The sequence below is a fragment of the Polyodon spathula genome, chromosome 4 (genome assembly GCF_017654505.1).
Source record: "Polyodon spathula isolate WHYD16114869_AA chromosome 4, ASM1765450v1, whole genome shotgun sequence".
In the NCBI taxonomy this organism is placed as follows: domain Eukaryota; kingdom Metazoa; phylum Chordata; class Actinopteri; order Acipenseriformes; family Polyodontidae; genus Polyodon; species Polyodon spathula.
In genome coordinates this window covers 70,042,434-70,059,939 of record NC_054537.1, presented here as the reverse complement: position 1 = coordinate 70,059,939, position 17,506 = coordinate 70,042,434, and the positions used below count along the sequence as shown (strand labels likewise).

Below are 17,506 nucleotides of genomic sequence, written 5' to 3'. Positions count from 1 at the left end.
ATGAAAAAGAGCTCCATGTGATATGTGAGATTAATAGATATAAAACAAACACAGCAGCTCTTGAGCCACTATTTGAAAAAAAGTTTTAAACAGCAAAAAGTAAACAAACCAGATTAAGCATGTGCACGCATAGTGATCTCTATGGAAGGCCACCTGGGTCAAAAATGTGTTGAATCAGAATTTCATGGGACAGAAAAAAGGCAAGCAATTAATTCTGAAATGCCTAGCTTAAACAGTGCCCAAACTTGCTGGGAATGTTGTGTAGTGATTTCAATATAGATTTTATATTTTACATATTTTTTGTTGCGACTTTCTGTTATGTGAAATATAATAAACGACAACCAAAATGTTGAGTTCACAATGCTTTTTTTTTTTTTATTTACCATGCTATTTCCATGTTTGTTTTATTTGAAGTGTTTAAAGTTACATTTCAATTTTTGTTTGCTTGTTCAGCTACAAAAAGACACAAGTAAACCTCATGTTATTACTTTATGAAAACGTGTCTATAGCCACTGTTTACTGTGAAGAAACAGCAATGGCAAGGAATGAAAAAAAAAGCACAAAATAAATTAAATGCGGTGTCAATTGTATGTACCTTTTATTTCGGGAATAAACAAAACAATGTTTAACTTGAACTGCTGTTCGACATCCTTTGTAGTTAATTCACTGTGGTAAAGTAAGGCCTACACAACTTATTCTTTACCCCTAGGATATTTTCCTACTTTAACGTGTTACATTTTGTAACCAGGGTTGCCAGAATTGACAGAAAAATAGCAATCTCTTCTTCAAAACAAGCCCAAACAAGCATAACCCATGTTAGAGTATTATGCAAATTCCAACCCATGACTCTCAAATTACGACCTCGACTCAAAAACAAGCTCAATTCCGCTTATTATAAGCGGACTTGACAGCTCTGATTGTAACGTCTTGCGTTGAGTAGTTTTCCGAGATTTACGATTATACTGTAAATACAGTATAATCGTAAATCTCGAAAAACTGCTCACTTCTAAATCTTTTGTAGTCATTTTTGTATTACTTTAGTATAAATACATGTTAATTTGGATTTATATGTCGTTTTTTTCTGACTTCATGTGAACGAAAAGACACACATTTGCCCGTTTTCCCATTGGAAATAGTGATATTTTGAAATATCACTGTCCTGGTCACAAAAGCAAAGTTTGTGGGGAATAATAGCCATTTTCTATACTTTTGAGGCATAAGCAATTAGGAAATAACACTTACTGCCCAGGAACAAAAATTGTGTTACATAGTGTTAATTGGGTTTTTTTTGTTATCATCACACCACAAAAGTTTTTATTGAGAAAAATTACAGATTAAAAATACAAAACTGAAAGATCATGATTGGATAAGTCTCCACCCCCTGAGTTAATATTTGGTGGAAGCACCTTTGGCAGCAATTACAGCTGTGAGTCTGTTGGGATAGGTCTCTACCAACTTTGCACACCTAGATTTGGCAATATTTGACCATTCTTTTTACAAAACTGTTCAAGCTCTTTTCTTTGGGAGCGTTGATGGACAGCAATCTTCAAGTCATGCCACAAATTTTCAATTGAATTTAGGTCATGGCTCTGACTGGGCCAAACTAGGACATTTACCTTTTTTGTTCCTTAGCCACTCCAGTTTAGCTTTGGCTGTGTGCTTTAGGTTGTTGTCATGCTGAAAGGTGAACTTCCGGCCAAGTTTCAGCTTTCTTGTAGAGGGCAGCAGGTCTTCCTCAAGGACTTCTCCGTACTTTGCTCCATTCATTTTCCCTTATATCCTGACAAGTGTCCCAGTCCCTGCTGATGAGAAACATCCCCATAACATGATGCTGCCACCACCTTGTTTCACACTAGGGATGGTGTTCTTTGGGCGATGCGCTGTGTTGGGTTTGAGCCAAACATAATGCTTTGCATTTAGGCCAAAAAGTTCAATTTCAGTTTCATCAGACCACAAAACTTTTTGTCACATGGCTATAGAATCTCCCCAGTGTTTTTTTTGCATACTTCAAAAAAAGATTCAAGGTTGGCTTTCTTGAATAATGGTTTCCTTCTTGCAACCCTACCATACAGACCAGATTTGTGGAGTGCTTGGGATATTCTTGTCACATGCACACTTTGATCAGTCTTGGTCATGAAAGCTTATAGCTCTTACAAAGTTGCCATTGGGCTCTTGGTAGCATCTCTGATCAGCCTCATTGCTCGGTCATCCAGTTTAGAGGGACGCCCTGATTTAGGTAGGGTCTTGGTGGTGCCACACACCTTCCACTTCTTAATAATCGTCTTGACCCTGCTCCAAGGGATATTCAAGGACTGATATTTTTTTTTTATACCCATCCCCTGATCTGTGATTTTCAACAACTTTGTCCTGGAGTTCTTTTGAAAGATTCTTGATGCTCATGGTTGAGTCTTTGCTTTGAAATGCACTACCCAGCAGAGGGAACCTACAGTAACTGCTGAATTTATCCTGAAATCATTTGAATCACTACAATTTAACACAGGTGGATGCCACTTAACTTAGTGTGTGATTTTGCAGGCGATTTGTTTACACTTGAGCTAATTTAGGATTGCTATTACAAGGGGGGTGAACTCTTATCCAACCAAACTATTTCAGTTTTTATTTTTAATTAATTTTCTACAAATTTCTAGAATATATTTTTTTTCACTTGGATGTTGTGGGGTAGGATGTTTGATAAATGAAAAAAAAAAAAAAAAAAAAATTTAATGCATTTTAATTCCAGGCTCTAAAGCAACACAAGCAGACAATTTTGAAAGGGGGTGTAGAATTTCTATAGGCACTGTATGTGTGTGTGTGTGTGTGTGTATATATATATATATATATATATATATATATATATATATATATATATATATATATATATATATATATATAAAATCGCACCTGGATTCCAGGACAGAAGAGCTTTAGATCACTCGAGGAGAGGTACACTGCACATGCCATTCTTGCATTGCTTATGGTTCAACTGATGAATTAGGTTCATCGTTTTTTCAAGATCTATACTAGGTCTACTGGACTGAGACAATTAGAACTGTACCCACTCAGACGTTGCATAGCTTAACTTGTGACCATTCCTTCCATATACCCTTAAGAGTTGAGTTAAACCCAGGATTCAGATATGACATTCAAGAGCCTAATGTAAATAACAGTAAATGACAAACATTTTACTAAGGACAGAGCAAAAATTGTCTTAATTAGAAATGATTTTTAAGAGTGCCCATGGCGGCTGAATATTAAATTTTTGCCTTCATTCCAAATGTTCAATCTTTCAATGGAATGTAAAAACAATGTATGAAAGCCTTTCAATGTTAAGCCTAAAAATGCAGCAGTACTTTGTAAATTGTAGGGGAATTGCATATACCAAGGGAGAATTAAAAACAATTGTCAGTGTTAGATTAGGCATAAAATCTCTCCCTAGCGAAAATACTGGAGGAGAATGCCTGATGTTTTGGATATTGTCCCAGGCTGGATGAGTTTGGTTTGGAATACAAAAAATATACAAAGAGAGGTTAACCTGGCTTAACTGAAATGTTACATGCTGGTTTATGTTATGTAGGTATCATGTAACTCCTGTGGATGGATTTAGAGCTTCCCTTTAAACCTACTTTAATTTACCTATGAGAATTACTGTTAAGGATTTGTCAAAATGTCAGTATGTCTTAGTCCTGTGTATTGATGTCATCCTGGGCATATAACATACTGTGTAGTTCTAAAGTTAACACAGCAACACTTTGTTTAGAGTCTTTTTTCTAGAACAGAAGTCATTTTGTACAGCTTCACTGTCCTCTTGTCTAAACTGGCATCTCTTATAACAATAAGAGACACACAACAAATGAACGTATTAAACAAGAAGCCACACACCAGATAGATTAAAATTAAATATATATATATATTATATTATATCTATATATATATATCTATATATATATATCTATATATTATTATATCATATATTATATATATAGTCATATATACAAAATCTTACTTATCATAAGTTACGAATCATGATAAAGACAAGTGGAATAAAACAATGTCTTGCATGGTTGCCAACTATTGGTCGCATAGCCATTATCATAGTCTTAGTTGCTGATTTTATCTGCCCTAAACGATTCCCAAAAATATGGTCATGGTGTCTCTCTACTATAATCATAGTCACAGCGCCTGACTGTAGGTCACAATAGCTAACATAGTCTCATACTGTATAACCGTCCTGTGAGAAAGCAAAGGTTTAAACAGTGGTGATAGGGACGGGGGGGTGGAAAGATAATTCTACAAAGTTTTTGTTTTAATGCTAAATTATGTTAACAATAATTTTGTTTGTCTTTTTTTCTTTAGCATTCCTGCACAGTTACACATGCTGTGGGAGAAAAAAAGTGGAAAAGTTCTGCTTTTTTTTTTTATCCCAAGGATGAAAGCGCCACAAGTCTAATGGTTTTAATTTTGAGTAGTTAAGGCAATAGCACTTACTGTATAGGCAACAGTGACCCCCATTTAAGCAATATTTGAACTTCTCCTACCTAGCTGTTTCTTGCTAGTACTACAATAGATGTGTTTGGGGTTTTTTTGTAATCGTTTTGTAAATACTGGTCTCATTCACCACTATAAAGTAAATAATTATAAAGTTCACCATTATAAAGTAAATTAACAGGAAATGGATCAGGACATATTGCGGTTTGGCCTGTCGACGTGCCAGGCCTATGTAAGCCTGATCACAGGAAGCCTTGTTTGCAATTAAAATGTAACCGGCTAAAAGTATCCGTAAACACTGCTGACCTTGTGTTCTCAACGGGTTAACGGTGTTGTGCTTTGGAGTCACCTGTTCACAGCTGAAATGAGTATCAGTATTGCTTTCATGCCAGTTCATTGATTGTAAAGAGACATTGCAGCTATTGGCTGCAGCTGGGAATGTTTTTGGTTTCAGAATAACTGCATGCTCGGACAACATGTTTTTAAAAGTGGTTTTCCAGAAACCCACCTTGGCAGGCTGATTTCATAAAATGTTATTGTGAGAATGTGTTTACTTGATCATTTCAAAAAAGCTATTTCTGAAGTCTAAGAGTTGCTGAAGGAATACAGTGTATTTCCATTCCCACTGTTTCTTTCAGAGTTTTTCCCCACATCTTTTAATTTTATTAATTTGTAATTTGTTAAACGTAAGAATGTACATAACGGTAACTGACTGCTCAGATAATATAGCAATATACCTTTGAAAAATCACTTGCTGGTATGTTAGACTGCATATTGAATCTCACACAATCCAAGAAATACAGTACCTGGTGACATAAATATGTATGTAAATAAAGACGACCTACAGACACCTTCCCAGATAGTGATAATGTCTTCGACAAGTTCCATCACAATGAAATAAGTGGTTCTCAAGATACATGGTTTCCCACTCTGAATTATTGTGTTGTTATGAAGTCTGCCATTTGTGACATACTGTAACATACAATGTCTCCTGTTAAGAACAGAGTCAGGGTAAGACCTACAACAAGACCAAGACATGTCGCCAAACCTCCATAAGTCAAAAGGGATTCTGGAGTTGAATGTGTATATGCTGAACCTGATTCAAAATCTCAGAACTTTCAATGACCAGTCAGGAAGCTCCGATGTAGGACACTGCTGCACGTTGACTGCGGAACATTCAACTAGAAACAGAAGAAAAGCCTAACAATGAAAAAAGGTACAAAAAAATGTAAACTAGAACTCTTAAATGTTTAAAATAATATTAAAAAGACTTTATTTACCAGTTCTGAATTGTAATAAAACCCTGATTAATCAGGCATTACCTTGGCAGTTGACCTGCAGCAGCGCCTGTGCTTGCCTATGGCTAGGGATCTTGCCTAACCTCTAATTAGAGTTATATTTCTTAAATAAGGAGCAATTGGATAACTTTTTAAAAAAATGTGGCATATACTTCAACCCATCTGTTATTCACGATACTGGATACCCCTATGCAATCTTATTGTGTTAATAATAACTCGATATTAACCTGTTATCAGTGAATGACAGGATATTAGAAAGCAAGTCAATTGGAGAGAATCACTTTCACAACTGTTGTGAGGTCAAAGATGAAGGGCCATATACACAAATGCATTTACCCCAATTTTAAATTTAGTTTAAAAAAAAATAATAATAAAAAAAAATAAAAGCTACATTCATGTTAAGAAGCTTCAAATAAATAAGCCTGGGTGTGGTGTTAATTTAGGAGCTTGTACTGTCATGCACCTTTCTGTAATATTAGCAATTTATTTGGTTAGCAATAGTGCAAACTTAACCCTGGGGTAAATGCTTTCCAAATTTTTCAACAATATCTACAGCGGAATTAGTCAAGGCCTAGCACAGGCAGCAGAAAATAGTAGTTAATTATGCGGCAAAAATAAAATCATGCTTACCATTTACCTGACAAAAAATGGCCCTGTAACAAATGCGCTTGTGCTTGTTTTTAGAGCAGCCTTTCTGCTAATGGTGGAAATGGCTGTTAGGTCTTGGTAGTGTTTTAATGCAGGGCAGCCTCCTCTGTGCATGATGGATGAGTGTCCTGTATTTTTATTAAGGCAATTAGTTAAACTAGACTGTCATGGCCAAGGAAACTGCTTCGTTTTTGTGCCAATTAGCCTTTGAGAATGGTGGTTTATGTTTGTATAGCTTTGTTAGAGCAGTACCCTAGATCATTTGTTTTACTTCAGCAAAATGTCAATTGCACTTTACACAATGACTTTCATTATCACACCACAAAACTCCTGGGGGGGGGGGATGACACAAGACACAGAAGTGATGGAATCTCTGCAGTTTCTCTACTATGGTCCTTGTTAAAAGGTGTAACAATACACCAAAGGAACAATAATTATTAACATGGTCTTCATGGAATCCCACTGTGCCCTTGCTGGGCTGATGGCCCTGTCAGCTGTTTACTACATTCTAACAAGAATTGATGTTGTAAGGAAATGAAAATCATAATGAACCGTGTATGAATTAAAAACAGTGCCCTGTATTGAATTGCAGTTGGAACAATGTGCAGATCATGTGACATGTGTTTCAGTGCTTTGTGACGCTTCCATGTCGCTGTAAAGAATTCTGTCAAGGATATGTAAATTGATACACTCTTTTTCATAATGTAATGTATTATGATGCATTAATAATGAGAAATCTGATCATTGTTAACAATGGTCAGATGTAGCAGGCCTGTTCTCTGCAGTTTGTAATGGCTTATTCTATTGTGGTTTTGGATAACACATTTAAAAAGTCCACAATGTATAACAGTAATGTTGATTCAAATATAATATTTCATCTTTACATCTGTTATTAAATATTGTTATTCTTGACATTTATAAAAACTGTAGCTGTGTGGCCAGCAGCCAGGCAAAGTGGCAGACTTGAAGACAGTAAAATAGTACCTTAACCCTAAACCCTAACATTACCCCAAACTTTACCCTCACATCTGTTTGTCATTTTAAATTCCCCATTGCCCGAAGTTTAGTTGGAAGAACAACGTGTCTGTAACTCAGACACACATCCCTAGATATAGTGGCGACAGTCAGGAGGAATGGCACTTTGTTTACAAAATCAGTTAGTCAGTGGGAGGCCTGCATAATTCGAAATCCTTTAGTGCCCTCTAACTTCTTTCATTGTACTTGATGTAGATGTTATTGGGTTTCTAGGATTTATAGGTGACTATCTATATCCCTAAACTATATCCTGTCAGTTACAGTTACATATATATATATTAATATATATATATATATAATATATATATATATATATATATATATATATATATATATATATATATATATATATATATACACATACACACACACACACACACTCTCTGGAAAAATTTGAGACCACTGCAAAATTATCAGTTTCTCTGGTTTTACTATTTATAGGTATGTGTTTGGGTAAAATGAACATTTTTGTTTTATTCTATAAACTACTGACAACATTTCTCCCAAATTCCAAATAAAAATATTGTCATTTAGAGCATTTATTTGCAGAAAATGACAACTGGTCAAAATAACAAAAAAGATGTAGTGTTGTCAGACCTCAAATAATGCAAAGAAAATAAGTTCAGATTCATTTTTAAACAACACAATACTAATGTTTTAACTTAGGAAGAGTTCAGAAATCAATATTTGGTGGAATAACCCTGATTTTCAAGCACAGCTTTCATGCGTCTTGGCATGCTCTCCACCAGTCTTTCACATTGATGTTGGGTGACTTTATGCCACTCCTGGCGCAAAAATTCAAGCAGCTCGGCTTTGTTTGATGGCTAGTGACCATCCATCTTCCTCTTGATCACATTCCAGAGGTTTTCAATGGGGTTCAGGTCTGGAGATTGGGCTGGCCATGACAGGGTCTTGATCTGGTGGTCCTCCATCCACACCTTGATTGACCTGGCTGTGTGGCATGGAGCATTGTCCTGCTGGAAAAACCAATCCTCAGAGTTGGGGAACATTGTCAGAGCAGAAGGAAGCAAGTTTTCTTCCAGGACAACCTTGTATTTGGCTTGATTCATGCCAAAGCTGCCCGATTCCAGCCTTGCTGAAGCACCCCCAGATCATCACGATCCTCCACCACATTTCACAGTGGGTGTGAGACACTGTGGCTTGTAGGCCTCTCCAGGTCTCTGTCTAACCATTAGACGACCAGGTGTTGGGCAAAGCTGAAAATTGGACTCATCTGGGGGTGCTTCAGCAAGGCTGGAATCGGGCAGATTTGTCTTTGTGAAGGACGCATGAATCAGTATATATATATATATATATATATATATATATATATATATATATATATATATATATATATATATATATATATATATATATATTTTTTTTTTTTTAACACTTGTACCTTAAGCCTAGACTCCTGCAGCAGTATATTTAAAAAGCACCCCCCACCCCCTTGAAACCTATCATTATCAATTGCATTTGTTACCGTTCACTAAGCCTGCTGTAACACAGGCCAAGGCACTTCCCCAGTTTATTGTATAAACTACTGAACTGTACTGTGGTTTACCTGATCTACTGGAGGTAGTGAATATTTTAACACAGCATCGACACAATGAATTCCCAGGACACAGCATCACTACTACTTTGAACATCTAGAAAGGAAAATCAGAAAAACCAGGACAGGTTGGTCATAAGAGGATCTTTTATTTGGATGCATGCCCTAGTAGTTGATTAATGACTAAAATAAAAATATAAAGATTACTCTGTTGAAAAAGAGATTGCAGAAATATACACAGCACAGGAGACTATGCAATTTAATTTTTTTTTTAAATCGGAAGCTGTTTCCATGAACGCAAAATAAGACATAAAATTGCGCGCTGGTTAAAAATGTTTACACTGCAAGAATTTTTATTTTGTGATCTTGAATTGCTTTTTTTTAAAATATATTATCTAAGGTTGTCAACTATTATATATTAAATCACTAAACTATTATATTATTAACTATTATATATTAATCTCTAAACCACTTCATAAATATTAAAAAAAAGTTTAGCAGCTCCCAAGGTTAGTATAGTATATTTTCAAAATTAACATCCATCTGAGTGATTTTAATTGAGCAGATTTCCACTCAGATATTAGAGTTGGTGAAGCAGGTGTCTGGTGAATCTGCCGATGGAGAGCACTCTGTTGCTTTGCAGTTTAGTAATTGTGCTACTTTGAAGTTTGTTTTATTTAGGCACGGTTGCATTTTAGTAACAGCAATAGCAACTGGTTGAATTTGTTTACAATCTTTGCTAAGCGTACATCCAGATAACCAGTATATTCAAGTCAAAAATTGATACATTTCTTACTTGCAAAAGAAAAACAAAAAGGACAAAAACACAGAGTTATGAGTCCCTTTAACTTTTTATTAAAGTCAACATAAAAATGATCAATCATGTTAGTTATCATAATCTTGATATTAATGTTCCCTTTCAAGAACGAAACGTAGCCATTGCCGAATGGGTATTTACCTCCTAAAGACCCAAATCCTGAATATTGTATACCAAAGCTGCCCTTTGAGCCTGTGACGGAGTCGTGTCCCCACTCCCAAGGAATAAAAAGGTCTGCGCTCACAGATCTCCCTAGCTCCATGTGTACAGAATACCCGACTGTTTGAAGCTTTTTCAGCACAACAGAGTGCTCACAGTAATAATGTCCCAAAAACTTCTGGACATGATGGCAACAGCTTCCCAGACCCTTCTGCCGGCCTGGTTCTACAGCAGGGTTTTTCAGTCCATATTGAACCACAACCGCCTATTGACAATTGCCCACCACTGTCTGAAGGCACTCTTGGTGGAAACAGCTGGCCCACCTATGCCTAGCCATAGCGCTGGGAAGTGTCACCAGAAGGGAGGTCATCATCACAGACGCGTCCAGCCTGAGCTGGGGCGTGGTGTCAAATGGCAGGGGTGCACAAGGTGTCTGGGAACCTCCCATGGCAAGGTCTCCTCAGTCTAGCCTTGGAAAATTTTTTGCAGGAGATTCAAGGGAGTGGTGGCTTGGTGGCTTACATCAACCACCAGGGCAGCCTCAGGTCACCCGATCTCCATCGTGTGGCACGCAAGCTTTTGTTCTGGGCACACGAGAACCTCCTTTCACTGCGGGCAGTGCATCTGTCCGGGGTGACGAACTGGGGAGCAGCTCAGTGGAGGCTTCACCTCAAGGTGGTCAGCCTCATCTGAGAGAGTTTCAGGAAACCAGACACCTCTTTGCCTACCAGGAATAAAACCAACATCCCCTTTGGTTGTACATAATAGGAGACGGGGAAACGCTGGGAATAGATGCCTTAGTACACCAGTGGCAGAGACATCTGTTCTACACCTTCCCACTGCTTGCCTTGCTCCCGCTGTGTTGCGAAAATCAGGCAGGACCGGGCCAAGGTGCTCCTAGTAGCCCTATATTGGCCCAGTAGACTGGTTTTCAATCCTGATGCAGAGCTTGATTGGCCAGCCATGGAGACAGTGTACACGCTGCGACTTGCTCAGTCAGGCATGGGGGACTTACGGCACCTCTGGAGCTGGCCCCTGAATGGCTACATTTAAGCCTCCTGTGTCTGTCCAATAGGGTAGGGTTATTGACACCTGTGGCAAAGCAGCTGATTGGAAACAAATGCAGGAGTGATGCAGACAGAGCCTTAAACAGACAGAGCCTTGTAATCCAGTTTGGAACAATGAATCTTTATTTTATATTCCAGGTCTGGTGACCTAAACAATAATCCCCCGGCAATACACAACAATGTGTATTGCACGGGATAAACAATAACAGGATTGCAGTCCCAACTAATAAACACGTATCTGACCCGCAATAATACATACACGGTCACCAGTCCTGGGTGTGTCCAGTAGTGCCCGTGGTGGGCGATACAGTTTATTTAGTGACTATTGGTGAAGTGCCATTCCGGCTTAGTGCTGGTCCTTGGCATCAGCTCCGGAACTGTGTTAGCTGTCTGGTAATGTGCAAGACAAGACCATTACAAGACAAAACACTCATGGTACTTTTTTTTTTTTTTTTTTTTTTTTTTTTTTTTTTTACTATGGAGCAAGGTCTCACACAGTCCTTCTCAGTTTATTTACACAAACCAAAGCGAAGGAACAGATTACGATTCTTTACCCCTTTACTAACGAGTGCAACAGCCTCTCCATTCTGCGGCTGCCACGTCGTTTCCCTTCTGGGTGAATTCGTTATTGCAAGAGTCTCACCCTCTTCCTAGCTGGCCGACTTCCCTTGAACCCTGGGAAAGAACTGTCAGGCCAGCCTGTCCAAGGAACTCTGTTCTCACGGCTTAGCACCCTCAAAAGGTCAGGAGGGAGATTTACAACCAAGAATTATCGTATTAATGTCACACAACCTACATGCTAGAGCAGCGTCTACAAGTTCCCAGTACGGGTACAAGTGGTGGGTCTTTCAGACGTGGTGTCTGCCTCATGGGTTCAACCCCACAACTTGTCCCATGGAAGTAATACTGCAATTTTTGCAGGACCTGTTTGACGAGGGGAAATCAACCTCTACATTAAAAGATCTATCTGGCAGCTATTTCAGCTTTCTAAGTTAAGATTAACTGTGTCTCCCCAGCAGTACACTTGCAGGGCAGTTTTTGAAAGGGCCTTGATGGCTTTGACTGCTTATGAAGGACTTTGTTCCTCACTGGAGGCTAAATGTTGTGCTTAATGCACTCATGAAGCCACCATTTGAGCCCCTGCATTCAGCCGAGCTAAAATGTGTATCATTTAAATGCGTCTTTCTTGCTTGCTATTACCTCTGCACAGCGGGTGACTGAGATGTAGGCATTCTCTATAGCGACAGCCTGCTTCATTTTTTTTTTTTTTTTTTTTTTTTTTTACAGAGGCCAGGACAAAGGTAACACTCTGTACCAATCCTGCCTTTTTGCCAAAGACTATCTTGGCGTTCCATGTCAACCAGTCTGTGGAACTGGAGGCTTTCTATCCACCTTTACAGGCTGACAGAGAGCGACAGCTCAATATGCTCTGCCCAGTTTGGGCCCTGGCGTACTATGTTGGCAGGGTGAAAATTTGGAGGCAGTCTCAACAATTTTTTGTCTGCTATGGGATGAAGTCCCCCGGTCAAGTCCTGTCTAAGCAGTGGCTGTCCAAGTGGACAGCAGACAGTCAGGGCTGCCTATGAGCAACTTCAAAAGCTCACTGCCCATTCCACAGAGGGCATGTCAACTTTGTGGGCTTTATTCCAGGGCGCATCTGTCAAGGACATATGCCATGCAGTGGTGTGGGCTACTCCCCACATCTTCACTATGTTCTACATACTTAGGCTGTGGATCCCCAAAACCCTGGTTTTGGAACTAGTGCTAAGGGTGGCTTCTCATTGACCCTTACAACACAGGCATAGAAGTGAACATTTCCTTCCATTTTTTTCACACTAGCTAATCGTTACTGGGTTCCGAATGGTAACGCACAGGGCAGCCTTTTGCTTAGGCTTTTGTGGACCTGGTCCCACATAAGACCACAAAAGGTTAACCTTCAAGGTCACTGCATCCATGATTGCAGCAGGCTTGAAGAAAAAATGACACAGATCTGTGAGCGCAATCCTTTTTTTTATTACGCGGGTGCTGGACAATTATGCAGAGATGGTTAGTAAATAGTATGGTAAGCATTTACAGTGCAGATTAATAGATCGCAAATACATGTGTTTCTGAAGAGATTCCAAAGACTTTTTAAAAACTTTTAACAATTAAAGGCCGATTTAAACCGGGTGTGATGCAATTTGTCCTGTGATAAAATGATAATTTCACTACGACAGTACCTTTCACAATAGTGGCGACTGATGAGTACTGACCAATGACCAAAGCTGCCGTGCAACAATCTCAAAAGTAGAAACCAGTCCTATTTCTTCTGCATATAGCAACAATGTTATTCCTAAGGATACATGACAATGCATGGGTGTCTGCACTTCCAAATACCAACCAAGCAGTGCTAAAATAACTAACCTAGTATGATACATCAATTTCAATGCTGTTGACAAAAAAAAAAAAAATAAATAAAATTAATAATAATAATATGTTCAGTAGTATGTGCCACGTAACTAGAAGAATTATAGCGTTAACTTACTAGGCCCATTACTGAAGTGGGAAAACAGATGTGTACTATAGCATTGTATTATTGTATTGCTAAAAGTGTAAGAATATACTGGATATGGGGTAGGGAGACATTGCACACGGAATATATGCAACTAAAGAGACCATATGTCTGGTAAAGATTTTAAGTATATCAAGGATTTACTACAGGTTCAGTCTGTACCGAGACCTAGAAGGAACTCCTTGAAGTCTCTCTAGACAACTCCTTATTAAATTTGCGGGAAAGCATCCTGATGCCATTTAGCGCATGCAGGTTGGATTTAAAGAGCACATGGTATTTATCTTCAAAGACCTGTATAAATTGGACGCAGGGCTAGTTCTCCCAGAGCTCCATTACTTGCATATAGCCACCAGCTCCACTCATTCAGATTCACATACCTGAGGTTGCTGAATAGATGCCGAGATCCCACCGAGAGGATCAAACATTTTGAGTGGAGAGGCAGAACAAAGGCAACATTCAGAGCTTATTGTCACCAATCCATTGTAGCTAAGTCTATCCTCAAAGAGTATCCTTTATTTTCAATAACTTATAGCGTACAGGTATAAAGAATAACCTACACTTAATCTGTGTGATAACATAGTTTAAAGATGTTATGAAAGCAGGTAAATTATGCAATTACCATAACAGAGTTTGTCCATTTATTCAGCTACAAACTTAACTCCTGTTTTTTTGTTTTTTTTTTAAATAAAAGTAAAAATCACCCAAAAAAGACCAGATGATCCTTCAGCACATTTGGACACCAAAGATAGCTTCCCAATTAGTCTCACTTTCAACTGAATGTCACAGCAAATACACCCCCTTCCGTTAGCTAATGACACCAGACAAAGCAGATTTTAAAACACTTAAAACAATCCCCGATTAGCTGACCCATCTGTGACAGCTGCGTCTTCTGCAACTGTGTGGTAAACAATATATTCTCGTAGAGGGTTGCTCTTCCAACAAATTCACTGGCACTAGCCATTTAGTTCTTTCTTCCCCTGTCATAGAGAATCCTTATTAAACTTGAACTAGATTAGTGGGTTTCCATGCAGCTGGAGCCTTCAATTCATACCCTGGCTACAGAAAGAGACAGCTGGATGGAACATGCTCACATGGATTGCTCTTTATTTTCATCGACTGTGTAGTATGCAATGTTTCCTACTGATAAGTATAATGACGTTTTCCCTCTAAAAAAGAGATGCTTGCCCTGTGCAGGCCAAAAGGGACTGAAAATGAAGTGTGAAGAATGCATTTAAGGATTAAAAATCAACAAAAAATGTGATCCACCCAATCTATAACCACAAAACTGTCAGATATGTAGAAATATCCAACATTTGTCAAGTTTCCCCCCCCCCCCCCCCCAAGACAAAAGCTGTCAGTTCAAATCTCTTTGTAGGTCTTCCCTCGTCCTTTTTAACTCCACAATCTTCACAATGTTCTGGCAACTGCTGCATTCAAAAAATCTGCATTGGTTGTCAAATTGATTTTCAGATTTTGCTATAAGGCTTTACATTGCCATGGATAGGGCTTTTAGTGGTCATGCCCCAGGGCACTGCAAGAAGCAGGAATGCTTCTTGTGGAAAAGTCTGTTCAGATTCTGAAATCTGTAAATGACAGACTGCATACAGTATGTACTGTGGCAGAGTGTCCCGCCCCTTTATGTTTATAAGTGTGTCAAATGTCGGCGTTTATGTATAAAATCCACACGATATAAATATGGGTTGCGAGCACAAGTGTTTAAAATGTATGTTTTGTATTTAGGCACGAGGATTGCACAGCACTTCACGTGCAAGTAAAATATGTAGGCATGGGGAAATGTACTTTTATAAATTCACGTGCAGTTGTATCGAGACTCCAATTGAATGATTGATTAGCAATCGAGACTCGGTACAGCTGCATAAAAGCTGCATGTTTTCACTCACCCGGGGTTGTGTGTTCGGTGAGTGGAGAACGGGATTGGAGATGGAGGTAATAATCAAAGTAATAGTTAAAATATCAGTTCACCGTGTTTTGTCTGTGTAGTCCGTTTTGTTTGTCTTTTTGTTTTGGCTACGAGTGCCATGTCCTGTGTTTTATTTGTCTTTGCAACCTTTTATTTTCTGCTTGTTTAAATTATTAAATGCTTAGCGGTACCAATCGGTACCAACTCCACCTCTCTGTTTATTTCCCGGTTCCTGTTTCTGGTCTGGCGTCGCTCACTCCAGCCGTCTGTGACAGTAGGCAAAAACTGTTTTAAAAAGACCAGGACAAAGACATTTGTTTCTGTAAATGCATTTATATTGTAAAAACTTTAAAGTGCTGCATTTTTTGGTATTAAGTGTACTTTGCTGAATGTAATTAAGATTTTAAAAAATATATTAATTTTTTATTTTTTAAATTAACCCCCAAAATGGATTTGTCTGCACATACAAACAAAGTACAGAGAGGGAAATAATTTACTTAAATTTACAAAATCTATTAGTTTTCCTTACTATAGATGGCTGGTAATTTAAAGTAAGAGTGTTTCAAGACTGAGGAAGCTTTTTTCTCATATGCAGCACCATAAGCAAGTCTCAAACCCGCCCTGGAGGGACAACCCTGTATGGGGGTGCATGACCAGTGTCACCATGCTCATTTGGTGTTTGGAAAGAATACTCATCTTAAATTCAAAGCTAAAATTAGGATGATAAGCAGTGTAAATCAAGTTGGACGTAGTTTCGTTTTTGTCAACATCCCTGCAAAACTCTAAAGCAATCAACTGAAGAAAAAAAAAAAAAAAGATTTACAGCACAAATATCTACCAGATATCCCACAGTATGAATTGACTATTACTTCAAAAGCTACAATGTGTTTAATCACCACGAGCGTAGCTCAAACCAAAGGAACCTAGCCAAGGGGAAACATGGTGTTTGGACTGGACAACATGCTTGAAATTTATAGCATTTTATTACATTGACATTATCATTATTTATTGTTAACACTTATATGCTGTGACCAACAGTGTAACCTTTTGAAATTTTATATTTCCAGACCACACACTTCTGCGTTTAATACCATCTCTACTTGCATAGAAAAGCTAAGTGTTGTCCAGGATGAGATGATGTTTTATCAGCTGCGTCTGGCAGCTATGCAAACCCCATCCGCTTGGACTAGAATGCTGCATCTTTCCATGTCTGATCGTACCTTGGGCCACAGCTATACTCCATAACTCACAGCCATGTCATTGGGTATGCATACAGTATTTGTGTGCAACCAGGCAATGTTTTTTGAAGATATCCACAATGTGAGGGTGGACGATGCTTTCAACACTTGATGTGGAGAGCAGAGCAGAGATGAACACGTCTACAGTAGCAACAGCCAGAAGATTTTCATAAAACTCACAGGTGTAAATGATGCTAGGCAAGCAAGTGCAATTACTGTTATTTCCTGAATAATGATAAAGGAAAATCTAAAAAACCTGATGGAAGCAGGATAGAATTTCCTAAAATAAAATGAAACACATTCTTCCTAATTAAAACATGTATTTGTAGCATATAAAAAAAAAAACAATAGAAGTAACCATTTGAAAGTCGTTATTACTTAGTTAAAATGCCACATTGAAAATAGAGTAGCTGCTTTCACAGTCCCTGATTAGCAATAGCCTTGACTTTCTTACCTGAACTAACATTAGATGGTCAAAGACTAGTGCTTATGCGGTATGTGAAAAGAACTGTAAAAAAATAAAAATAAAAGGTATGCTGATCAAGATTTTTTGATCAGCAAGTCATCATGCAAACTTTTAAACTATAAACACTTCATTAGAGGTTGGTTATTTGGCCATCCTCATTTCGTGGAAAAAATACAGTACGGAGCATCATCTATTTATGCAACATGCATGATTTTTTTTACAGTTAAGATATATGCCGATTCCTACTACAGCTCGTTGAGGACAGA

At 38.2% G+C, this 17,506-nt stretch overlaps 1 long non-coding RNA gene across 1 annotated transcript in view; it reads left to right on the top strand.

Moving 5' to 3' along the window:
* Positions 1-17,506, top strand: part of LOC121314805 — a 100,050-nt gene that overhangs the window by 61,796 nt on the left and 20,748 nt on the right. The gene's annotated exons all lie outside the window — the stretch shown is intronic.